This window comes from Gouania willdenowi, unplaced genomic scaffold, assembly GCF_900634775.1.
Source record: "Gouania willdenowi unplaced genomic scaffold, fGouWil2.1 scaffold_269_arrow_ctg1, whole genome shotgun sequence".
Taxonomy (NCBI): Eukaryota; Metazoa; Chordata; class Actinopteri; order Blenniiformes; family Gobiesocidae; genus Gouania; species Gouania willdenowi.
This window is the reverse complement of record NW_021145026.1, coordinates 372,917-399,885: the sequence shown is the minus strand read 5'-3', so window position 1 is coordinate 399,885 and position 26,969 is coordinate 372,917. Positions and strand designations below refer to the sequence as shown.

The window sequence follows — 26,969 nt, the reverse complement described above, 5'->3', positions numbered from 1 at the left end:
CAGCGCCCCCCGCCGGCCCGCGAGCAACCGGCGACCCCCACCGCGGGGACGGAGGCACCCCAACGGCACACATCAAGTGCGGGACAGCAGCCCCCAGCCAAAGATGCCCCGGACCCACCCACCAGTCCGCAGATGGCAGGACGTACCCACCAGGCGGCCGAAAGCAACCTCAACCACCGGAACAGCTAGCGCCGCCCCCCCCAGTAAACAGCATCATCCCGAGGCGCCAAACAACCCCGCCCCAACCCCGGTGAGGACACCAGCACCCCCCCAGCACACCCACCCCCCAAACCGGCGAGGCAGGCCGCCCCGGGCCCGCACACCGCGGGGCCCGCCCCCAAGGCCACCAGGAGACGAAACAAGCACCAAGCCACACCCAAGGGGGAGAGGCACCCCCGCGCCCCACCAGGCCGACACCGCCCGGAAAGACCCCGCAAGGAGAGACCCCGGCAAAGCCCCTCCGAGCCCCACCGCCACGCCCGACCGCACCATCGTGATGTATTTTTACTCTATGCAGTGGCCCAGCCACCAACAGAGGGGCCAGGCCCCCACCGGAGAGGCCCAAATGTGTGTACCAACCCACCACCCTGTTATGGTGCCTCTCCATTCCCCAATGGAGAGGCACTTCCCGATCCCCTGTGTGAATGTGTGTGTTTGGTGAATGTATGGGGTGTGATTAAAAGAAGGGGGATGGAGGGGAGCGGTGCTCCCCATCCAGCCTCTGTGGATTTATGTGTATGTGGTGTAATAGGCCGGAGGGTGTAAGTGATAATACACCCTCCGGGGGGTGGCATGTTGAGATGTGATTAAAATTGGAGGGATTAGTAGGGCAACTAGAGGTGGGAGTGCCGCCCCCACGCCACTACATAGTAACACAGGTGGCGGCCCCCTCCACCCCCAGCCCCACCATCCAGCCCCCCAAGGGTTGGGTATGGGTGTGTGGTGCATTTTGTGAGTGAGCCAGACCAGCTGGGAGTGTGGTGAAGTAAACATGTAGGAGGCCTGTCCGGTGTGAGCCGGGCCCGTCTGCATGGCGGGCCACGCGAGAGGGTAGATGGCGCAGACGGGCAAGTGGCACTGTGGGCCCCGGAGCAGCACAGCCAGAGACCCCCCCCCCACGGCACCCCCCAGACCGCGCCGGCCCCGCGGAGCACGGCGACACCCCCCACCCCCGGGCACAGCCAGGCACCAACCCCATCCCCCGGCGCCCCAGGGGGCGACCCCCGCCGCACGCCGGCCCGGAGCAACGCCACCCCGCCGCCAAGGGGAGCGGCCGAGCAGGGGGGAGGCCCGCGCCCGCACCAGGGCCAGCACAGGCCCACCCGGCGCCACGATACAACACTCTCCACCGGGAGGCGGCCCCGGCCCCCCCGACTAGAGAGGATGCCATCCACCGCCAAGCAGGGCCATCCCGCCAGCCACGGACCGGCAAGCCGGAGTACCGAAGCACCCCCAGCCCGGAACCGCCCCCCCCACACCAACGGCGCCAATGGAGCCCCCCCCCCCCCACGGAGGCGATCCCCGACGACCCACGCACCGGCACGAGACACCCCCCCGACGCCAGCCCACCCCGGACGACAGCTGGCCCGAGGCCACCAGCCCCGCCCCGCCCAAGGCTGCGCAGCGCCGCCACGAGCCGCGGCCGGTCCCCGGGCAGATGGCAGGAGAGCACTCCCCCGGAAACGTAGACCAAGGATCCGCCCCCGGGGCACCCCCGCCCCGGAATCGCGCCCACGGCGCCCGGTGCACCCAGCCAGCAGACCAGCCAATCCCGACAAGGATCCACCAGGCCAAGAACCACGCGCCGCGCCCCCGCACACCCACCCAATACGACCCCCGGGGAGACCCCATAGCACCCCCCACCCCACCCCTCTAGCCGTAACGGCCACACCCCGGCCATTGCGGTCAAACAAAAAGCCCCGGAGGGGGCCCCGCCTGGCTCGCCGCGCAAGCGACATCCCTGGCAAAGGCGCGCCCCAGGGAGCCAAGCCGAGGACCCGCAAGGGCCGACGGAGCAACCCACAGCCACACCCCGCCACCCAGCGACCCAGGAGGCAATCGCCGACCCCGGGCAGCAGCCACCCCCAAAGCCACCCCCACCCCGGATCCCCCCGGACCGGAGCCAAGGACCCCACCACCCCAGGCCCCCCAACGAGACCACCCCCCAGCCAACCCACCCGGCACGGCACCGCCCGTCCCCCAGGCGGGAGCCACAGCCCCCCCACCAGCGCCCCAGGCCAACGGGAGCCCCCCAAACCCAACCCAACAGGATGGCGGGCGCAAGAGCAAAGGAGGAGGGGGGGGGAGGACGAGACAGGGGGACAGGGAGCAAGGGGAAGGAGCGGCAGGGAAGCACGCAGGGCCCCAGCCCCAGAGACCAACCAGATGTGCACGCGAGGGGCAACAGCGCCAAATCAAACAGCCCCGGGACCTCGTGAACACCCAGAAAGAATGCACACCCGTGTCGAGGCAACAAGAGACCCCGGCAACCCACCCCGGCAACCCCGGCCAAGACCACCCCAGAGGCCCAAGGTGGCCCAAGCTTACAGTTGGGCTAGTGCGTTAGTAAAGAGTGGTGCTGGCAGTCGCTTGCAGGCTAGATCATCAATCTTATATATAAATGTTAAATGTTCAAGTTAAATGTTTGGCACATATGCTATTTGACCCCCGCCCCTTGTAACCAATACACCGAGACACAGGCAGCCGATCCCACCCACCTCTTCACCCTTCACCGATGCCTGCCTGGGTGATTATGGCTGGTTCTCTCCATGCGGCGGAGATCGAGCGCAGGTGGACGAGCTGCCCTTCACAGTATACAGTAAACAGTGCTAATGGTACGACCCACATGTGCTGCTACAGTCTGAACTGTAGATGTGACGTGGAGCAGGAGATAGAAAGCAGCATGTCTTTCCTCAAGAAAGGAAAACCAGGACAAAAAGTCAAAGAAAGGGAGAGAAGGTGAAATGAGGGAAAACAACTGTTTACTCAGTTCTTCAGAGATTTAAAACACTCACATCTTTTTTAGACAATATATTATTTAGTTTGACATTAATTACGTGCACTCACATTTAAATGCTGGAACATTCCTTTTGGACATCAAATCTTAATTGGAAATAAAGTTATTTAAAAAAATATATATTTTGAATATGAAATTTTGCTGCTACTAAGTTTTAAATAGGTATAGCCAGAGTGTCCCCATGATTCTAATCATTTTATATTTACCTTTTATTAACCTTTGTACACGTTTGTTTTGTCTGTGTGTTAGTTATACCCCCTCCACACAAAAAAAATCAATAAATAAATAAATAATAAAAAATTACCAGCCGCCCCTTAAATTGTAGCAAAAATATGCCACAAACACAATATTCAATAAACTATTAAAATATAGTAAAACAGATTTATAAAATACAAACAATGGATATGGAGTCATTAGGTTAATGACCCCACATGGGGTCAGCCTGGATTTAAAATGGGGTTTAAATGTCTCGTAATTGGTTAAAAAGTAGGTAATAACTGATCAAAGTTCTATTTTTAAAGATTTTTGAATTATTGTTTTTCACATACACATCACACACAATAAATAACAAATAACTGTATCTGTTACATACGACTGTGACCTGCATATATGTATGTGTGTGTGTTGACAGTGTGACGTAAGCGGGAGCCCGGTCTCCCGGGGGAATTGTGGGTAATGTTAACGGAAAATAAAGCTGCTCTCTAAAGCACACAGTCGCCGTCCTCCTGATTGAAACACAATATTGGCGACGAGGATGGATTTTTTTCCCATCTCACCTATCTCTCCGTTCCTCGCTTTGCCGGGCGAGCCGCCGATCCCGTGGCCCCGCTGGTTTGAGTCTTTTGAGACGTTTATCGCCGCCGCCGGTGTGGTTGACGCTAGCGATGCTAGGCTAAAAGCCCTGCTCATCCACAGCCTGGGAAACGAGGGACAACGTATTTTCCGCACACTCGGCCCCGCGGATAAGTATCAGGACTGTGTTGCCTTACTGACTGGACATTTCGCTGCTCCACAGAGCGTCATCGTCTGGCGAATCATATTCAGACAGCGCCGACAGAGGCACGGTGAGTCCGTCCATCAGTACGTCATGGACCTCCGATGCTTGGCTAGTGTTTGCAAATTTGAACACCTAGAAGACGAGTTTATTCGGGATCAGTTAGCCGAACACGCAGCTGATCACAAACTACGTGAGAGACTGCTTATGGCCCCGGACGACACTACTCTGTCTAAGGCAGTGGAAATGGCGTTTCAGCTTGAGTCGGCTGCTCTGCTAGCATCGCGGCTAACGGCTACAGGTCCGCCTCCTTCTCTCTCCACTCCGCTAGCTCAGACTGTGACACCGGCAGACCAAGCTCCCGGCCCCGCTTTTCCTCACACCGAGGTTAACGTCGCGGGACGTCAGGGTGCCTCAGCACGCCGGCCATGCGGGAACTGTGGCTCGTATTCCCACGCCACAAGGGCACTGGTTTGCCCAGCCACGGGACAGAGATGTCAGCGCTGCGGTAGACTCAATCACTTTGCTAAGGTGTGCCGCTCAGCACCCGCTCCCACAAGACCCCAGCGCCACTCATCCCGCCCATCAAGCCCGACCACCATTCACTCGGTGGGTGCCAATAACAGACCTTTCACCTGGTGCACGGTGGAGCTGGATAACGTGTGTTTACCGCTGCTACTGGACACGGCTGCCTCCAGGTCTCTTCTCAGTGAGTCCACAGTTCGGCGACTCTTTCCCAAACACACTATCAGAACAGGAGCAGAGGAGCTGTGGACACTAAAATTAACATGTTGGGCACTGCTACCTTTTCTGTTCGTTATGGATCCAGGACCCTCCCAGCATTTACGTTCCAGGTGTCTCGGCATGGTGCCAACCTCCTCGGTTTCGACCTGTTCTGCGCCCTGGGTTTCGCCATCACTGACAATCTGGGTGCCGCTATCCTGACCGTGACCACGCCATGGCAGCAACGCTGGCCGTCGCTTTTCACTGGGCTGGGCTGCCTCACCGCCTTCAACCACCAACCGCTCATCGACCCAGCTGTGAAGACTGTCATCCAACCTCTGCGCAGGCTGCCCCTCACTTTGCGTGATGATGTCACTGGCGAGCTACAGAAACTGCTGGATGCTGGCATCATCGAACGAGTCGATGCATCGCCCTGGATCTCCATTCTGGTGGTGGCAAAGAAGAAGACAGGCGGCCTCTGCCCATGTGTCGACCTTAGACAGGTAAACAAAGCAGTGGTCCCGGACAGATACCCACTGCCCACAGTGGAGGAGCTCTCTGCACAGTTTCATGGCTCAACAGTCTTCTCGAAGCTTGACCTTCGCCAGGGCTACCTGCAGGTTCCCCTACACCCTGGCAGCCGCAACCTCACCGCCTTTGTGACCCATATGGGGGTTTTTCGCTACACGCGGATGCCCTTTGGACTCAGCTCCGCTCCCAGCTGCTTCCAGAAAATCATGGCCACCATCTTCGCAGGCATTCCTGGGGTGGTTGTGTACCTGGACGACATTGTGGTGCACGGAGCGACATCTACCCTGCATGACGACCGCCTTTCCAGGGTACTGGATGTGCTCGCCAGTCAACCTCACACTGAATGGGGAGAAGTGCATCTTTGCGGCTCAGGCTATTGAGTTTGTGGGGTTCCGCTTGACCGCTGAGGGGCTGAGCCCGCTGCACTCGAATGTCGATGCTATCCTGCGTCTGCCTGAACCCTCCTGCCCGGTGCAACTATCGTCGTTTCTGGGGATGACTGCGTTCTACTTACGTTTCCTTCCCCTCTACTCGGACACTACTGCGCCGCTGCGTGCTCTCCTGAAGCAGGATGCACCCTGGATCTGGTCTCCTGCGTGCTCTGCTGCAGTCCGCCGGCTTAAGTCGCAACTGACCTCCTCACCTGTTCTGGCCCACTTTGACCTCGACAGCCCCACGTTCGTGACCTGCGATGCATCCAACATATTATATTTTCTACTATGACTATCTGAAATCTGAATTCTGAAAGATTGAAGCCTCGACTGTCATGAAAAAAAAAAAAAATTGTTTCTGGCTCGTTTTGTTCTTTTGTAATCAGCCGTTGAATAGAGCAAGTTTTACACAAATCTTCAGTTTCAGAGCAAAAAGCTGAGAAAAAAGTGACTTTAAAGCTATTTTTTTGCTTTAGTGACAACTCTAACATCTGAACATTGTTTCCTTATAGAAAACAAAACAAGGGCAAAATGATTATTATTTATCTATCTTGGTCTTTTAAATGCTTTTAATCCATATGGATCCTTTTATTCTATCCTACCTGCTGTTTAACTTAGTGATTTACAACTGACAGCTAGTCTCTCCCTCCATGTTAAAGCACATGTATCCAGTGTTGTATGATATATCATGTAGAACATATAATAAATAATAACTCTGCTTAGATTGAGCAACTTTACTCTCTCATTCTTTAAGTTACAGTGGGGGCTTAACATTTCAAGCTGCATTTTCAATTTATTTTGACAGGTCCATAATACAGCTTTAGAAACTTATCTTACAGAAATGAAAAATAATAATAAAAACAGTTAGATTGATACATTTGTTTTCATTCCTTATTTATGAAGCAAAACTCGAGACATTCTGTATATATATATATAATAATTTTTTGCTACCCCCCGGCAAGAATCTCAAACTCTGCCTATGGATCCAGTTAAAATGATTGGTTAATAAGTGTAATAAGTCTTTAGTTTATTTTACAGGAAGTTCACAGAAGTGTCTAACCTTGTTTACGTTTCCAAGATTAAGATCGTCTCTTTGTTTTGAAAAAAAGGAGATGTGGTGTAATAGTTCTCTTGAGCGTTACCTAGAGCTGTTGTTATGATCAGCCAATAGAATCTGTGTAAAGAGTCACGTGATTATGGGCCAACAGGGTAAAGGAGTTTAGAGTGTAAAATAAAGATCTTAATGTGACGACACAGCCTGACTCCTGTGTACATTCCTCTAAATAAAAGACGTGACACACACCAAAAACAAACCTGCTAAAGTATCAAGTTTGTGATCCTCTCACATACATTCATGTCCTCAGGGTGAGGTTAAAACCAGTCCAACCTGTAGCTGCTCCCCATGATCAGAATAAAGGGGAACATCAGTTTGGAACAAACGCACACACAAAGGTAATATTTCTCATCAACACACTGAGCCAATACAAATATTACAGTGAAGAACAGTTTTTTTCAATCATTTTAAAAAGGATGGATAAATCTCAGTCATACATTTCAACAGTAGAAGCTTCAACACAAACCTGTCAAAAATCACAACCTTGTTTAAAACTGTTAAAGGGTAAATTTACAGTAACAGTAATCTCTGAAACTTGGTAAATGCTGGGGTTACACAGAACCCCGACGATACGTTATGAACATCAGGAGTTTATATTCCTGACAGAGTGCCTCATATTTATATATTCATATATTCCTCCATCAGGTCATCAGGCTGCTGTTATTGTTATTGGTTTTTTTTGTTTTTTTGTCACGGGGTAAAATAATGTATCATTGTAGAAATGGAAACAAAACAATAATAAAAAATAAAAAAAACTAGTAGTAATATTTTTTTTGGTTTTTTACATGTGGTGATTTTAACATTGATTTTTTTAAACCCAAAAAACAACAACATTTATTAACTCAATGTAGATCATGAGCCTTTACCTATTAATAACACATCCAACCAGGATAACTACTCATAGTAAGACACTAATAGACAATATTTTCACTTATGGAATTATTATTAATAAAAAATACTATCCAGAACTTTAAAGGATCAAACAAATAAAATTTAGGATAATTAAACAAAAAAAAAAAAAAGATAAGTGTTTGATTTTTTAAATCTAACTTGATGAAACAGGATTGGAAAACAGTCTATGTTGACCATGTGGAAAAAAGCCTATGAAACATTCATATCAATAAAAAATTATTCTCTGGTAAAGAAACTTTTAAAGTTTAAACTTGAAAAAAAGCCATGTTTAAACTAAAGGTTTAATAAAAGCATGAATAAAAATAAAATGGATTATACAAAGACTACAAACCCACACTAACAAGAATGATGAGAATCAACAGAAAGGAATACGACAGCAATTTACTGATGGAAAACAAAAACCACATTAAAATAGCAGAGACTCTCAGAGAACTCCTAACTTAGCCTAAACATTGCTAGCAAGGAATCTGAACTTAACAGTGATTCATGAAGCCTTTGATACAGTTAACTACCAAATCAGTGACCTGAAATTGTGTTTATTTGTACTTACCTTGTTTGATGAAAATGATGAACTTATTTGCCTTGTGTTTTATGTTCAAAGGTTTTTATTCTTTCTTGTCACTGGAAAGAATAAAAATAAGAACGAGTGAAATCCTGAGTCTGATCAAGTTCTTCCTTTTTGAAGTGTGTGAAGCCACGATGTTATAAAGACACTTTGACACATACATTATCACCAGAGGCGTAGCTTGCCATTAGGCAAAGCAAGCAGCTGCCTGGGGCCCCCTAAGCCACCAGGGCCCCCCCGAGGGCCAACAAATTTGACACAAAGAGCCCAGAGAACTAACACGTTGCAGTGACAACTTGCTGTCGCAAATTTCCTGACTGGGCCCCCTCTGCTGAGCCAACCCCTCCCCTCCTGTCTCTCAGTGAGGGAGCAGCTCATGCAGGCTGTGTGCTGAAAAGGAGGAAGAGGAGAAAACAATGAGTGTAAAAAGTGACTTTAGCTGTGTGACAGTCCTTAACTTATTGTAAGTGTCATGTGTGGAACTAGTTTGCTGTGCTAACAGGCTAGCATCACTGTATCACAGTCAGACAACATGCATCCCAGTGTTCTATAAATCAAAATGTAATTGAGCAGTACTTTCATCTAAATAAAAATGACTGTTTAAATGACCAAGCTGACCTAAGAGGTACAAAATTATTGGTATTTGTGTGAATGTGTGAAAAAATGTCATGTAGCCTACTTCCTACCTAAGCAACTCTGTGTATGCACTGTGCAGCCAGTCAGTGAGTAGTATCATGTCAGGCAAAACAGTCTAAATGACATATATAACTTGACTTGGATAAGTTGGACTTGTTTTAACGGTGCCATAGTGGTGTAAATATGTTATAAAAGAATGATGTGTCTCGTCATCTACTGTATAACTAAATTATATTTATTTATTTCCCCTTTTTACTCAGGATCACTAAGAAATAAAGATATGGAAGACCTGATCACTGCTTTTGCACAAGCCAAGTCTGGAAAACACCACTGCTAGAGCCAATGAAGCATTTGTAGTTGTTGAACATCCAGCAAAATCCAGTTTTTCACTTTAGTACTTAACCTAATTTTTATTGCACATGTATCATGTTTAATCGTTGTTGTTTTTCTCTAAAGTTGTGCACGTGTAAATATTTGGTGCCAACTGCAGACAATGCACTATGTAAACTTGTGTACAAATTTAATACTTTTTATTATTCTATACTTTTGTAGGTACATTTGACTGTTTTGTTTTAAAGGATTTGCAGAACTTCAATTAAACTGGAGACCAAGAACAGCAGTGTATAAATATTTTTTTTCCTACCACTTGCAAATCTGTAGCTCAGACTACATTCCCGACAAATTTGGGAGTCGTGCACAGAGCCAGGCCACTTTGCTTCCACATCGGTGATGAGGTAGGAGGCATCACATATGATCTTCACAGTGCAGAGGATGACATGGGTTGCAATGAAGTAGAAATACATGTCCATGTAAATGAGTGATCACTGTTCTACCTGGCTGTAAAATGATTTCCTATTCACATAGTCTGCCTCATTTTCTGATGGAGCAATTTGGAATTTGTGTTCCATCCACACAGCCCAAAACATGTGGGATCCCTGCCAAATTAGAGCTGATTAAACTACTCACCCACCTGTAATTAAATAATACAGTATACAATTTGTACTCACCTGCAATCCTGTAGAATTCACCCTTTGTATTAGCCACAGGCTTGTATCCTGAGAACTTCACAAACAAAGGAAGTAGGCATTTTAGTGCCAAAACAACCTTTCTGATGAACCTGCATACTGTTGATTTCCCAAGTGCTCAGCATCCATAATATTATAAAGGAACCTGCCATTAGCAAAAAAACAAAGCGGCACACAAGATTTGTGTGGATTTGAACACACGTCCGTAGTGTGCAACGTTCCTAATCTGTGGTCTCATAAGATCAAGATAAGATGGCCGGGGTTGGTAACCTATGTGTATCAAATATGAGACTATTTGAACTTTGTATATGAGAGTTATGGCGGTTTTCTATTATGATATGCACCATCTGAGAACGCAAAGTATGATGGGTAATTTTGACATTGAGCCCAGGTTTGGGATAGACAGTCAACATGTTTATCAGTTATGAAGCTGTTTGACCTTTGCAGTTGAGTTATATCAAAACGCCATTAACCCTAGATGGCCGACTTCCTGTTTGTTTTGGGCAGGGTCATAATGTAACTTTCTGCTCATCTTGGGGGTAAATATACATGTAAATTTGATGCAAATCCATTAAAATGACAATTTCCAATAATGACAAACTAAAGTAAATGTATAATTGAAATAATTGTTCATGGCTTTTGTTTATAATTCTAATGTTAATGCTCAGATCGCTCATTATTCTGATAATATTAATTAATGTGGCCCATCCATCAGACAAACACAGTTTTGTGGCGAGAGCTAATCAATAGTTGAGTCTATTACTGTGGTTCCTATTCACATTTTATGGGGGATACATTTTGCACAATAATTTGAATTAAGATTGCTGGAAAAAACAAATTGTCACTATAAACTCAAACAATATTGAAATACAGAATTAGTGTGAGAGTTTTAAATGTACTAAATATATTAATACAGTCCATTAGTAGAAACTTTACAATGTGAATATTTATTAGTGATTTATTATTGTGTGCGTCTACCTCCATCTCCTCCTTGGGTTATCCATCGCACACACACACATCAATCAATCAATCAATCTTTATTTGTATAGCGCCAAATCATAACCAATGGTATCTCAAGGCACTTTACAGTAGAGCAGTCTTAAGGACGGACTCTTCATTTTATGGATACACACATATGCATATATACGTATATACACATACATATGTATCCCACACCCAACATGAATTCATCATGGCGGCAAGGAAAACCTTCTGTTAAGCAGCAGGAACCTTGTGTGGATCCCATTCCTATGATGAACAGCCATCCACGTTATGCTGTGTTGGGTGTGTGCAGAGGAAAGGGTGGAGACAGAGTTGTTGAGACTCTGTAACTCCACACTGAGGATCCCACGGACCTGCAAGACAAAAGCCAGAAGGAGTACAGGAGCAAACACACAAGGGAAGAAGCAGACATAGAGGGAGTATTAGAGAGAGGAATGGGACCCTCTCCGCTCCCTCTCTAACCTAAATGACCTCTCTCTTAACGCCCTCTCCAACCTCTCTCCAACCGAGCATGCCAGACCCCCCCCCCCGGCAGTCTATGCCTATTGCATCTTAATTATGAGCTATGAGCTGGTTCCTAACTAAAAGCTTTATCAAAGAGGAATGTTTTGAGCCTAACCTTAAAGGTAGAGAGGGTGTCTGCCCCCCGAACCGTGGTTGGTAGATGGTTCCAGAGAAGTGGGGCCTGATAACTGAAAGCTCTTCCTCCTATACTACTTTTAGAGATGAATGGAACAATGAGTAGTCCAGCATTTTGAGAGCGTAGTGTTCTGGGGGGATTGTATGGCACTACAAGCTCCTTGAGATAGACTGGTGCCTGTCCATTTAGGGCTTTATAAGTGAGAAGAAACATCTTGAATTCTATTCTATATTTTATGGGAAGCCAATGCAGAGAGGCTAATACAGGAGTAATGTGATCTCTTCTCCTAGTTTTAGTCAGTACACGTGCTGCAGCATTTTGAACCAGCTGAAGTGTCTTAAGCAACTTGCTCGGGCAGCCTGCTAAAAGAGAGTTACAATAATCCAGTCTAGAGGTAACAAAAGCATGGACTAGTTTTTCGGCGTCGCCCTGAGACAGGATAGATCTGATTTTAGCAATGTTACGGAGATGAAAGAAGGCAGTTCTTGAAGTTTGTTTTATGTGAGAGTTGAAGGATAAGTCCTGATCAAATAGAACCCCAAGGTTTCTAACAGTTGTGCTTTGTGCCAGAGTAATGCCATCTAGGGCAGTTAGGCTAGCATAGGTTTCTCTAAGGTGTCGCGGGCCCAGTACAATGACCTCAGTCTTGTCTGAGTTGAGAAGAAGAAAATTTTGGTCCATCCAGGCCCTAATGTCCTTTAGACAGGCCTCAAGTTTAGATAGCTGATTTGTCTCACCTGGCTTCATTGATACATACAGTTGGGTATCATCAGCATAGCAGTGAAAGTTAACAGAGTATTTTCTCATAACATTACCAAGGGGGATCATATAGATACAGAAGAGGATTGGACCTAGCACAGAGCCCTGAGGAACCCCGTAGCTTACTTTAGTGTACACAGAAGACTTATTATTCACGTGTACAAACTGGTACCTATCAGATAGGTAGGACTTAAACCAGTTTAGGGCAGTCCCTGTGATTCCAAGTAATTTCTCTAATCTCTCTAGTAGAATATAGTGATCTATAGTGTCAAAAGCTGCACTAAGATCTAATAAAACCAGCACTGAGAGTCGTCCTTCATCTGAAGCTCAGAGTAGATCATTAGTTACTTTAACTAAAGCAGTCTCTGTGCTGTGTTGAGCTCTAAAGCCTGACTGGAAGTCCTCGAACAGGCTGTTGTTTTGAAGAAATTCACAGAGCTGAGCTGCCACAACTTTCTCAAGAATCTTTGAAATAAAAGGAAGATTAGATATAGGCCTGTAGTTTGCTAAAGTGCTGGAATCAAGAGTAGGTTTTTTGAGAAGGAGTTTCATTACAGCTACTTTAAAATTACACATACGTGCAATGAAAAAAGATTAAAACGGAGAGACATGGAAGTACCACAAAAAATAAAGGTTTTGCAACACCAAAGTCGCAACTCTCGCTCTAAACGGCTCTGTGTGCACTCAGCATGTACATCACGGCACTCTCACGCATCACCCGTATGTGGGTGGGTGGGTGTATGTTTCAGCACAGCCACCTCCCCAGAGGAAGTGGACCCCATGACCCGCAATTTAAAGGAAGTTGGGATAAATAACCATGAAATATTAACTTAAATAACTTTTAGCAGTACAAAAATGTTTTTAATATTGACCTTTTTTTTCAAACCCAAACAAACTGCGACATAGTAACGTCATGACCCGGAACTAGAAGTAGCGCGCTTAATACCGCGCTCATTACTGAGCTCATTACTGAGAGGGTCGTAATCTTAAAATGAACTTTTGAATATTTTGCAACACTAAATTACTTCAAAATAACAGATGCACACACTTTTGGTATTTGGAACCCGTTGACTAAGTTTCAGGTCGAACTCATACCGTGCGTCGGGGAGATATTCGCACACAGACGTCCCTTGCTTTTATAGATAGATATTATACTGGATTACCAATTATTACCTGGTGTAGATCTGATCGTATCGTACAATCAAGTCACTATTGATAAATACTGAAGTTGTTCCTGCTCTAGTTAATATATTCTACTCTATATCTGCCAGGTTATGATTTTATCATCAACACGATGAGTTCATTGAAACTCTGGATCTGCCACTAAATTTCTTAAAAGTTTTTCAGCAGAAGTTGACAAAGCCACAGCTGGTCTTTTTTTATGCAACTTTCAGTTTGTTTTGCAGAACAAAACCACAAATTATTTCAAAAAGACTTTTTTATTTTACTCCCTATCTTCAGCCATTAAACCTTTAAATATTAATTAATTTGCATAGAATTTGGACCCAAATAATGTGTCCAGATGTGGAACTAAATTATGGTAATGTAGACAATCTAAAAAAGGATTTGTTTTCAAGGGAAACAAATTCAGCATTAAAACTAAAGTGAGTTAATGTGATGGTTGTGTATCAATTTACATTTTTTCCAGTCTGTCTTTATTGCATTTTGTAAATGTAACTTATTTTTTTAAATAGTTTCTCTAATGGTTTGTTTGAATGTTTCCAGTTGCAGGTTGGAGTTCAGTTTGAAGCCAATTCTCAAAAGCAAGAAACGCTAACGTCTCTGGGTTACCAGCTGGACGTCCCTAAAGCCAACCTGATTTTTAAAGGTAAACTCACTCTCCCTCAGGTTGAGAACTGTTTAGTAGGAATGTGCAATATTTTATCGTTTATGATTTATTGTCACCGGTAAGAATATGCCATCCCACGATATAAACGATAAATTCCCATGTCGGAAATTAGCAAGGGTCACGGGCCATTTGTCCCTCAATTTAGCCAAGAATGTCCATAAAAACCTTGTTCCACAGAACAAAATCTGCTCCTGTTTGTTGTCAACTTATTATTCTCTGGAGCAGAACGCTGTTCACGGCAGCTCCGTAGTGAAGCCTCCACGGCAGTGGTGTGCACCACCGCTGCTCCCGCCCCTCAACCCTCTCACACCCACAGACTATGTCTCAGCTACCTGAAGCTGACGTGCTGTGATACATCATGAACCACCACTTAGTTAAAACCAGATAAACATCTAACAAAGGGAACCAATCCTAGTTCCTCCATCAGATCCACCTAAAGTTCTACAAACACGGGGACAGAGATGAACCTGTAGCAACGATTATGAACTGGAAACTCAACTAAAGCTAACTATGCTAAGCTAAGACACCGACACACAGACTGGGCTAAGAGCTAATGCTAACCACTCCATATAAGGAATAGACCAAATAAAAACAACACGTCTTACTGTCATAAAGCCACAAAATTGTTTATGGTCAGATTTAACACTTGTATAGAAGGATAAAAACTAAACATGTCACACATTGTGTGAAATAAATGTTAGCATAAATATTAATGTCATTATTCATTCGTCCCAACTTGTGAAACACAATATTTTTTAATTATATTTCACGTGTTCACAGACAAAGCTGGTCTCATTAGACTAATGTAAATATTGAGATTATTACACATTAATATACTGAATGATTAAATCATCAGCTTGATCTGATTTAACTATAGGAAATCAGTTATTTATCAACCATAACTTTATGTAACTCATAAGATAAATGAAACAAGATTCAGCAGCAGTAAAAACACTGGAGTTATTTTTGCTTTTCATGTGCTTTTTTTTTTTTTAGAAAATAATATTTTAAATGAGGAAATAAATGAATTATTTACAATAACACTAATAAAGTGATCCACATGCACTAATATATTCTATAAAAGATCAGCTCATGAGCTCTATGAGTCAGCAGTTATTGTAGCCTTTTTAATGTGTCTAATGTTGATGTATTCAGTTTTATTTGTGTTTGTAAGGAACCTGTTTACACTGTAAGTTGGAAATTATTTTATTTATTTATAATTTTTTTATTTATCGTGATGTTTATCATTATTGTGATAAATACCAGAATATATCAGGATATTTTTTTTAGTCCATATCGCCCATCCCTACCATTTAGGATCATTTCTCCTTTTGCAGGTACGGTGGACAGTAATTGGGTTGTTGGTGCAATGCTGGAGAAGAAACTGCCGCCCCCCTCTGCCTCTCACACTGGCTCTCGGAGCATTTCTTGATCACAAAAAGAACAAGTTTCAGTGTGGCTTTGGTAGTGTTGTGTTCAAGACCACACTATCCGAGACCAAGACTTGCCTGAGACCAGAATGCACCGAGACCAAGACAAGACAAAGACTTTCGGGAGCCGAGACCGAGTCAAGACCAAGACCGAGACAAGCCGAGACCAAGACCATAAACATTTTTTTTTTCAATTTAAAAAAATCTATAAATAAATAAAATTATGACAAGGTTCGACAGTTAAATAACATCTGTCTTTAATTTTAGTTTATTTTAAATACATTTGACGGACAAAAAAGGTGCCTGCAAAAAATTAACTAAAATATTAAAACTACTACTGCTACTGATAAATTCACAATTATTCTACATATTTGAAAACAAGATTTTTATGTCAGCTGAATGTACAGCAAGTGTTTAAAAGCATTTCTGCCAAGAAATAATGATTCTTGATTCTGATTCTTTGAGTTGTTCAGGTTTAACAGGTCACAGAGTTCACAAGATAATTTTTTAGTTTGAAAAAGCCTTTACACAGGTTATTTTTATTAATTCACTTAGTTGATATAGTTTAATTTGGTTGCTGTAATATAACTAGGATATTCAATTAACAAAGGTTTCCAACTGTAACTGTAAAAGTGAAACTTTCTGAAATAAAACTACAAACAAGTTGTCAGCAGTGTAAAAAACATAGAGCTACAGGTAGATGTGAAACTAAATAAAACAAACTCAAACCCTGGAACAGTCATGTGACAAATCAATCAATAGTTCTTGTTGAGAATTATTATTATTCTGGATACAGTGGAAACAGAAACTATAAAAAATAATTATATTATGAACCTGTTTATATTGTGGGGAACATATTATATACATACATGTAATTGGAGTCTAAAGACACAAAAAAAACACCACTTTAAAAATAAAATAGACTAATATAAGACCTCTTTACGATTATTTGAGTCATTCTATGCTCGTGCAACTCTGCGGCGATGACGCGCTGGTGACGACATAAACCAAGATGGCGGCGGCCCGGACTACAGCCGACATTATGTAATAAAGCCTTAAAAGACATGGATATAATGAAAAGAGTGGATGGACAGAGACATAAACATGCAGACTTTCACACAGACACACACGGACTTATTAAACACACACAGACTTATTAAACACACACAGACTTATTAAACACACACGAACTTATTAAACACACACAAACTTATTAAACACACACTGACCTCAGTAAACACGGTAAACGGAACAGGCGTCACCGCTCGGCTGGCACTAGGACCCAGAAGCAGAGTAAGTGCGTCCCCTATCCAGCCTTCACAGGCTGTAATATCATCAGTTTATCATTTTACCAGTTATTAGAGCTACTGTCTTTACCAGGGAGATAATATTTATTACTGGTGATTGTTTTCTGGAGTTTTACTGGGATTTTTACCGGTGATTAGTTCATATCTCCCTTGCGCTCCGCGGTCCAAACTGACACCGTAGCCACACACGTATGAGTGTCACACACGTCACTCAGTCACATTAAGGAAGGTTGTGGTCATTATACAGGATGGATTAAATAATGAATAAAGGATTGTTTTATCCCGTTCTTCTCCGTGTTATTATCACATTATAAAAAAGTTTAAAAATAGCAGGAATCAGTGCTGGTCTCGAACGGTCTTGACGGAAAATCCCGAGTCCGAGACAAGACCAAGACCTTTAAAATTTGGTCTCGAGACCAAGACCGGTCTTGACCACCACAACACTACTACACACTACACTACTACACACTACACACTATACACTATACACGATACACTACACACTACACATTATACACTACACACTACACACTACACACTACATATTATACACTACACACTACACACTATACATTACACACTATACACTACACGTTATACACTACACACTACACACACTACACACACTACACACACTACACACTATACACTATACACTACACACTACACATTATACACTACACACTACATACTACACACTATGTAGCATACCCCCCCGAATGAAGGTTGAGACTTTACTGATGAAACAGGTTTATTGACAGGAAACCTCAAATTCACCGTAAGAGCTGAAATATATAAAAACAAAGTATAAGCTAAATGCTAAGCTCTTACATCTCTGCATAAAATCCTACACATGCATAAGTTCAAACAAACATCACAGAACCCAACAAAAGTACAACTCTGGACACACCAAACATTGATGCAACATTATCAAACATTTTAAACGTACCTTGTGCCTCTTCAACGGGGTAACTAAACATAAAAAACACTTTTAAAACCGCTCCGTGTCGTTTTCTCACACTTCTCCGTGTGTTTCCATCACCATCAAGCTACCTCAAGCATAAAACGGCAAACAGGAAGTGATGATTTCAAAATAAAAGCATTACATTTTTAAACCGGAAGTTAACTAAAACTAACTGCAAAAAATGATGATAAGCACCAAAATAAAACACTTTAAACCTTGTTTCTAAACAGAAATATACCTGTGGTTATTTACACACTACATATTATACACTACACACTACACACTATACACTACACACTACACACTATACATTACACACTACACACTATACATTACACATTACACACTACACATTATACACTACACACTACACACTACACACTATACACTACACACTACACATTATACACTACACACTACACACTACACACTACACATTATACACTACACATTATACACTACACACTACACACTACACATTATACACTACACACTACACATTATACACTACACACTACACATTATACACTACACATTATACACTACACACTACACACTACACATTATACACTACACACTACACACTACACATTATACACTACACATTATACACTACACACTACATACTACACACTACACATTATACACTACACATTATACACTACACACTACACACTACACATTATACACTACACACTACACACTACACATTATACACTACACATTATACACTACACACTACATACTACACACTACACATTATACACTACACATTATACACTACACACTACACACTACACATTATACACTACACACTACACATTATACACGACACATTATACACTACACATTATACACTACACACTACACATTATACACTACACATTATACACTACACATTACACATTAAACACTACACACTACACACTGCACATTATACACTACACACTATACACTATACACTACACACTACATATTATACACTACACACTACACATTATACATTACACACTATACACTACACGTTATACACTACACACTATACACTACACGTTATACACTACACACTACACACTATACACTACACACTACATATTATACACTACACACTACACATTAGATACTACACACTACATACTACACACTACACGTTATACACTACACACTACACACTATACACTACACACTACATATTATACACTACACACTACACATTATACACTACACATTACACACTACATACTACACACTACACGTTATACACTACACACTACACGTTATACACTACACACGACACATTATACACTACACATTATACACTACACATTATAAACTACACACTATACACTACACACTACACACTACATACTACACACTACACATTACACAATACACACTACACACTACACATTATACACTCTACACTACACATTACACACTACACACTACATACTACACACTACACATTACACACTACACACTACATACTATACACTACACACTATACACTACACACTGCACATTATACACTACACATTATACACTACACACTACACATTATACACTACACATTATACACTACACACTACACATGATACACTACACACTACACATTATACACTACACACTACATACTACACACTACACATGATACACTAAACACTACACATTATAAACTACACACTACACACTACACACTATACACTACATAGTACACACTACACATTATAAACTACACACTACAGACTACACACTATACACTACACACTACACATTATGCACAACACACTATACACGACACACTACACACCACACACTATACACTACACACCACACACACTACACATTATACACTACACACTACACACTACATACTACACACTACACATTATACACTACACACTATACACTACACACTACACATTATACACTACACACTACACATTATACACTATACACTACACATTATACACTACACATTATAAACTACACACTACACACTATACACTACATAGTACACACTACACACTATACACTACATACTACACATTATACACTTGTCATGATTTGGTGGCTCCTCCCTCCTGTGTCCTCTGTTTTTCCCTCCCTCTTGTTCCTGTCTGTCCTTGTTGGTGTGGAGTGGGGAGGAGTCGGCACTGCGGCTGGAGCGCGTTACTCACCTGCAGCTCATCACCACCAACAGGCTCCAGTATATAACCTGGTCTTCTCCTCCACTCCACGCCAGATCGTCAGTTATCCTACGTGGTACCTTTGTTTTTTGGCTCAGTTCCTAGTGTTTGTACTTTCTGGCTCCTGAAGTTTCAGCCTTGGGTTTCACCTGCTAATACTTACCTCTCATCTGCACAGATCTTGATTCATCTCCAGACTCCTCCACGGTTGGCTCCTGGACTGCGACTACCTTCATTTTTGGTCTCAATAAAGTCTGTTACATTTTTGACTTGACTGGTCTGATTGGGTGTTTGCTTGGCTTAACAACAGCACTACACACGACACATTATACACTACACACTACACATTATACACTACACACTACACATTATACACTACACACTATGCACTACACACTATACACGACACACTACACACCACACACTATACACTACACACCACACACACTACACATTATACACTACACACTACATACTACACACTGCACACTACACACTACACATTATACACTACACACTATACACTACACACTATACACAACACATTATACACTACACACTATACACTACACACTATACACAACACATTATACACTACACACTATACACTACACACTACACATTACATACAACACACTGCACACTACACACTACACATTATACACTACACACTATACATTATACACTACACACTACACACTATACACTATACACTACACACTACACATTATACACGACAAACAACACACTACACACTACATACTACACACTATACACTACACACTACACACTACACACTATACACTATACACTAACCACTATACATTATACACTACATACTACACATTATACACTACACACTACACACTAAACACTACACACTATACACACTACATACTACACACTACACACTATATACTACACACTACACAATACACACTATACACACTACACACTAAACACACTACACACTAAACACACTACACACCACACACTACACACTATACACTACATACTACACACTACACATTATACACTACACACTACACATTAAACACTACACACTAAACACTACACACTATACACACTACATACTAAACACTACACACTATATACTACACACTACACAATACACACTATACACACTACACACTAAACACACTACACACTAAACACACTACACACCACACACTACACACTACATACTACATACTACACACTATACATTATACACTACACACTACACACTACACATTATACACTACACATTATACACTACACACTATACATTATACACTACACACTACACATTGTACACTATACGCTATACACTACACACTACACACAATACACTACACACTTTACACTACACATTATACACTACACTACATACTAAATACTACATACTACACACTACACACTACACACAATACACTATACACTATACACAATACACTACACACTTTACACTACACATTATACACTACACACTACACACTACACACTATACACTACACACTACACACTATACACTACACACTATACACCACACACTATACACTATACACAACACAATATACACTATACACTACACACTATAATTATACACAACACACTAAACACTACACACTACACACTACATACTACACATTATACACTACAAACTACACACTACACACTATACACTATACACTACACACTACATACTACACACTACACACTATACATTATACACTATACACTACACATAATACACTACACACTACACATTATACACTACACACTACACACTACACACTATACACTACACACTACACACTACACACTACACATTATACACTACACACTACACATTATACACTACACACTACACACTACACACTATACACTACACACTACACACTACACATTATACACTACACATTATATACTACGGCCATTTCTGGTGAAGAGCTGCAGTTGTTCTGTTGTTGTGGACGAGACCAACGATGACAGGGATTGTAGAGTCTGAAACATCATAGGTTCATGATAACTTGATAGCTTCTAATACTGTACAATATTCTGTCCTCTAGTGGTGAAATAACTGATGCATTTGTTTTTATTTTATCATTATAGTCTGGAATGATGTCATCAGGAGGATTTAAATGAGTTTAATTTAAATTAAGTTCATCAAAACTTAATCAATAAACCTGATCAGATTCAGTAAACTATTGATCCTTGAGGGGAAATATGTTGATATTAATGCTGCTCTCATACATCTTTATATTACATATATATAATAATAAAAAAACGTTTTTTGTTTTAATGTATTTGTAATATATTTCTAGAATTTTTCTAAATAAATGAAATTTTAAAAAAATGAATCATTTGTGTGAATAAAACAGAAAACAAAATATCCCTGAACTTATTGATTAAAGTCAGGTCATGTTCTCCACCACAGATCCTGGATCAGTACCAGTAGTGGGCGGTTAAGGAAGAATTGTTGGAAGAATCGTGCACTTTGGGTTAAAAGCATGAAACTTGTTACATAGATGGCATGAACACTACTGATTATTTTAGGATGTGGATCCACCTCAGCAACCTCCCCTAGTGGTTGTTATGGCCATTTTTCTCAAAATGGCCGATAATTTATTGAAATACATATTGAAATCTGTAGCTGAGCTCATGCTGCTTTATAAACACGTGTTTGTTTACATGTGGCTTCATCAGCTCAGTGCCGAGTCAAATTCGTAATCAAAGTGGGAACGCGTCATCAAAATGTAGCGAGGTGTTTGGGCTCATCCTGTAGTAAGAAAGGAGCAAATCACCCTCTAACTAACGATTGAGGGAATTAATTAAAAACTATATTTAGGACATGTGTATGAAGCCCTAATAACACTTTATCATGTTTAAAGAACAGAAAAGTTAATTTAGTGTAACATGGGCCCTTTAAATAAACATTGTTATTATCACACTGGCTCAGCATCTGATTTTGGGTCACACACACACACGCACACACACACACGCACACACACACACACACACACACACACACACACACACACACACACACACACACACACACACACACACACACACACACACACACACACACACACACACACAGACACAAATTATCCAATTCAGACTAAATGTTAAATGTTAAAATGAACAGATTTAAATATATATATATAATATTGAACTTATTTTTCAAGGAAAAATGTTTTTAATATGTTAAAACCAGAGTAAACATATTTTCTAATGATAATCTGTACTTCATTAAGGAAATCTAGTGATTCCTTCAATAACTACAGTGTTCTTTCATCCTAGCAGATTAAAATCATATTATGTCTGTAAATTGTGTCTTACCTGTAGCAGCCATTCCTCACTCAGGTCTTTACTATTTAACCTTTCAAACTTCACAAAAATGTTTGTTTTACTTTTTGATACAAAGACACTCAGAGATATTTAGTATCTAGTATATATAGTGAGAGAAGCAACTGAAGATTTAGTTTTGTTTGGTTCTCTTTCATCTTGCTGCCACGGCAACCGTTCACTTTCAAGTAATGTCAACAAACTGTTTCTTAAATTGTACATGTATACATACAGTGTGAACAAATTTAGTTAATATACTTAACTAATATTTTTAAGTATATGTACTTTACTTGAGTATATATTTTTAGGGATATTTTTTACACTACATTTCTATTGATGCCCTTATTATTACTCTGAACTTTTTCTCTCCTGTCAGCTTAGTTTTTTGAAATAGCTTATTTTCTGATAATAAATAGTTTCAGTTGATTCTCATATGGGTTATCCCAGTTCTATAATACATTTAGTCTGTCACACTCATCAATGCATTCACTATTTCAACACTAAGACCCACACAAACATGGAAATCACATCTTGTTCTGTCACTTCTAAAGTTTGGGTTCAAATAAAAATAGTAGGCCTGTAAATCTGATTCATATGTGAAGTCCTGTCTCTGCATTGACTGCATGTGTAGGACATCCTCATTTTCTGTTGGTACACTCACAGTATGAGCCATGTTACTTTTTACAGTAAAAACATATTAAGTAGTAATAAATAGTCTGAAGCTCCTCCTGATATATCACATCTATTCTGTAAATATTGAAGTCAAACACCCTTATTTTATGTATTACACACACACACACCTTTGGCTCTGAAAGCTCTCAAACTGCTTCAAACACTATCATCTACATAAGATATTAAACTTAGTTTGGAAGGAAAATATTTTTAAAATATAACCAAAGTTAATGTATTTTCTAAGGATAATCCATACTTTTATATATTTATTTATTGAAATAAAATCTAGTGATTTCTTCAATGACTACAGTGTTCTTTCATCCTAGCAGATTAAAATGAATCCTCATATTATATCTGTAAATTGTGTCTTACCTGTAGCAGCCATTCCTCACTCAGGTCTTTACTATTTAATCTTTCAAACTTCACAAAAATGTTTGTTTTACTTTTTGATACAAAGTTACTCAGAGAGAGTTTTTTCTACTTCTCCACTTGCAGTGAGAAAAGCAACTGAAGATTTAGTTTTGTTTGGTTCTCTTTCATCTTGCTGCCACGGCAACCGTTCACTTTCAAGTAATGTCAACAAACTGTTTCCTATGTTGTACATGTATACATACAGTGTGAACAAATTTAGTTAATGTACTGAAATTTAACTTGAGTATTATTTTTAGGGGATAATTTTACATTTCCACTGATGTCATTATTACTCAGTACTTTTATTTATTCAATCAACTTAGTTTTTTTTTTTTTTTTTTTTTGTCACTGGCCACGTTTACATGGGAGCTTTGATTCCTCTTTAATTCAGAATAAAAGTTAAATCATCTTTAAACTCACCTTGTAAACATTTAATTCCTAATGCAAATTGAATTCCAAATTAAACCTAAATCTGAATTAGGTGGCTGGTTTATTCCGATTTCATTTCTGAATTTAAATAATTCCTCTATCTTGTAAACACTTAATTCTGCTTTAATTTAATCCACTTAAACACTGTAATTAACTAGTATTTTCAATATGTACTTTATTTCAGTATAATTTTGGGGGATAAGGTTTGGTTGGAGGAGATGATGACACTACCTTTTCTGGGTTCATATCATTTGGAACATGATTAATAACTATAGTTTGTCAGATTAATGCATTAGGTTGTTGTACATAGACGGATCACAATTACATACATTAGGAACAAAAGTTTAAAGATCATTTTATTTGCTATCACAGTTTTTTTAATACTTGTGGTACTTTTACTTTAACAGATTTAAGGATTCTAAACGGTCCAAAGTTTCTGTAGCCCAGTAAAAAAAAAGCTTGGGTGTTAATAAATGTTAGAAGATGTTCACTGATTAAGGAGGTTATTTGTTTTATTAATCTCTGAACATTTGAAAACATGTGTATTTTTCTGTTACTTGAAAAGGAATGTTTATTTTTGTATGTAAACTAAACCAATTGTATAAGGAGAAGAATATGTTTTGTTTGGTTTGAAGAGTATATGTGTAGTGACCAAAAGTGACCAGAGGAGGTGCTGTGGAGGAAATGAAGAGCCACGGAAGGTGTAGAGAGAAGAAGAGGAATGGAGAAAGAAGAGAAAGAAAAGGAGACAGAGCAGATAAAGTTGAGAGAGAAAAGAAAAAAGGAAGTCCATGTTAAGAGTTCATGTTTTAGAGGACCAGCCACACAGAAGAGGACGTGAGATTGTCAACCCGACACAGTCTACTGAGCGGAATCTGTGTGAGAGTTGTACGTCAGACCGACGGATGAACATTAGCCTGTTAGCATTTAGCTTAGCTTGTCCAGCAGAGTGATTCAGTGCTACGGCGTCAATCAGCCATCCACCTGTCCTGCTCGGGAAACGAGAGGAGAAACTAGGCTGGTGTGGTGTGAAGTGGACTGCTGCTGTCGGAGAGAGGATTTTCACCGTTGGAGGAGCTAACACCACGTGGAGAGTTTGGACCTTGAATGCACCACGGAGATCCGCCATTTTCCATCAGTGTGGAAGTGAGGGGAGGAGAACACCCTGAAATACAGGCCTGTACTTGTTTTATTTTTATATGCCGGCTTTTTCAGGGTTTATTTTGTTTTATTTTATTACAGTGGGTCCACATTTTGTGAGTGTTTTATTTTTACCTTACCTAAATCTTTGATTGTCTAAACAGTGATTTTTTTTATGTTTGGTTAATTCAAAAAGAAAATAATAACTTTGATATAAAGCATTATTAATCCCTACTTTTGGTATTTATTATTTGTGGTGAAATATTTAATGGGCATATGTTTTTCCTGTTTCTATTTTATCTTAATAAATCTGTGGTTGGGATAGGCTAATTAAAAATTCAATACTATTTATTAAAGAGTCCCAGAGCCTTGCTCAAAGAATTAGAGGGAGCAAGAGCGCTACATTTCTATTGTTCTTTTGTCTTATACTCCATGTAAAGAGGTCTTTTATTAGTCTATTTTCTTTTTAAAGTGGTGCCATTTTTGTGGCTTTAGACTTCAGTTACATTTATGTATAAAATATCTTCCCTACATTATAAACAAATTAAAAATATAACTATTTTTTTTATATTTTCTGTTTCCACTTGATCCAGAATAATAATAATATTTCTCAACAAGAACTGTTGATTGATTTGTCACATGACTGCTACAGGGTTTGAGTTTATTTTATTTAGTTTCACATCTACCTGTAACTCTTTGTTTTTTAGACTGATGACAACTTGTTTGTAGTTTTATTTCAGCAAGTTTCACTTTTACAGTTACAGTTGTGGACCTTTGTAAGTGAATACCCTAGTTACATTACAACAACCAAATGAAACTATCAACTAAGTGAATTCATAAAAATGGCCTGTGTAAAGGCTTTTTCAAATGAAAAAA

General features: G+C 40.9%; 2 protein-coding genes and 1 long non-coding RNA gene across 4 annotated transcripts in view; 2 read left to right on the top strand and 1 right to left on the bottom strand.

Moving 5' to 3' along the window:
* The window catches only part of LOC114459136 (E3 ubiquitin-protein ligase TRIM39-like), a 476,570-nt gene that overhangs the window by 178,371 nt on the left and 271,230 nt on the right, over positions 1 to 26,969 (top strand). The window lies entirely within an intron of this gene.
* Positions 1 to 26,969, top strand: part of LOC114459132 (NLR family CARD domain-containing protein 3-like) — a 331,402-nt gene that overhangs the window by 235,984 nt on the left and 68,449 nt on the right. The window lies entirely within an intron of this gene.
* On the bottom strand, positions 2,715 to 18,101 carry LOC114459141 (uncharacterized). The gene is made up of 4 exons (XR_003673245.1): positions 17,884 to 18,101; positions 9,930 to 9,984; positions 8,272 to 8,676; positions 2,715 to 2,911 (listed from the first exon to the last, which is right to left on the bottom strand). It is a non-coding gene; the product is annotated as an uncharacterized LOC114459141 (long non-coding RNA).